Genomic DNA, 883 nt, shown 5'->3' with positions numbered 1-883 from the left:
GGAGCGACGAACTAGATTTGAAATATGGCATAAAAACCGAATCTGACGCTGAACAGTGAAAAATCAACACATGATGTGAAATATTACGATTAGACGGCGCAGAAGGTGATGAGTGAAGTTTAATGATGGTCAGTAAACGATAAAATAAATCTAACAAGAGGAAATGAACTAAAGTGGACACAGCAATAAACCAGGAGAGGATAATACTAATCAGAGGAAACTAAATGACACTCCATGACACTTTCAGTTTGACTCATTATGATTTGATTAAGAACCAGATTTGTTCTTTGTAATTTCTGTCCAGTAAAACTATTAATCTATAATCAATAGACAGGTCTATATGAAGATATGATCCATGTTTCTGTCTCATATTTCTATGGCATTAAAAGGAACTTTAGTTTTTCCACTGAAAGCTCTGGTTTGCACAGTAAATGCCATGTGGGTGAAGTTTTATGGATGATGCTCTGATGTCCCATTCTCCTGAAGGCAGCACAGAGCTGCACCACCAGAAGAGAAGAAGAGCTATGATTTTAACTTGAATGTTCATTAAATTTTTCATAGGCACCTGTGAAAATAATTTCTATTCTCATGAGTTTTTTGTTCTCTGGGAAATTATTTTGATGATAAATACAGAAACAAGCATAAAAATCAATAGTGACAGTAATATTAATGATAAAATAATAGTCAGGGCAAAGTAGCCTGCAAATTCTTTGGTGGGGGCGGTGAGGGACCTGGATAAGGGCTGGGGGGCGCTGGCCCAAAAAGGTTGAGAAACACTGGTTTAGAATATAAAACGGTGAATGATCTGATCCTACCAGCCAGGTGAGACCAGGTGTTCCTGATCGGCCAATCAGAGTGAGGATCCATCCAGGGGGGATTCTGA

The 883-nt window shown here is 38.3% G+C and overlaps 1 protein-coding gene across 1 annotated transcript in view; it reads left to right on the top strand.

The window, feature by feature from the left end:
* thop1 (thimet oligopeptidase 1) overlaps positions 1-883 on the top strand; it is a 12,243-nt gene that overhangs the window by 3,847 nt on the left and 7,513 nt on the right. The window lies entirely within an intron of this gene.

Source organism: Poecilia formosa, unplaced genomic scaffold (genome assembly GCF_000485575.1).
Source record: "Poecilia formosa unplaced genomic scaffold, Poecilia_formosa-5.1.2 Scaffold410, whole genome shotgun sequence".
Classification (NCBI taxonomy): Eukaryota; Metazoa; Chordata; class Actinopteri; order Cyprinodontiformes; family Poeciliidae; genus Poecilia; species Poecilia formosa.
This window is presented reverse-complemented; position numbering and strand designations above follow the sequence as displayed.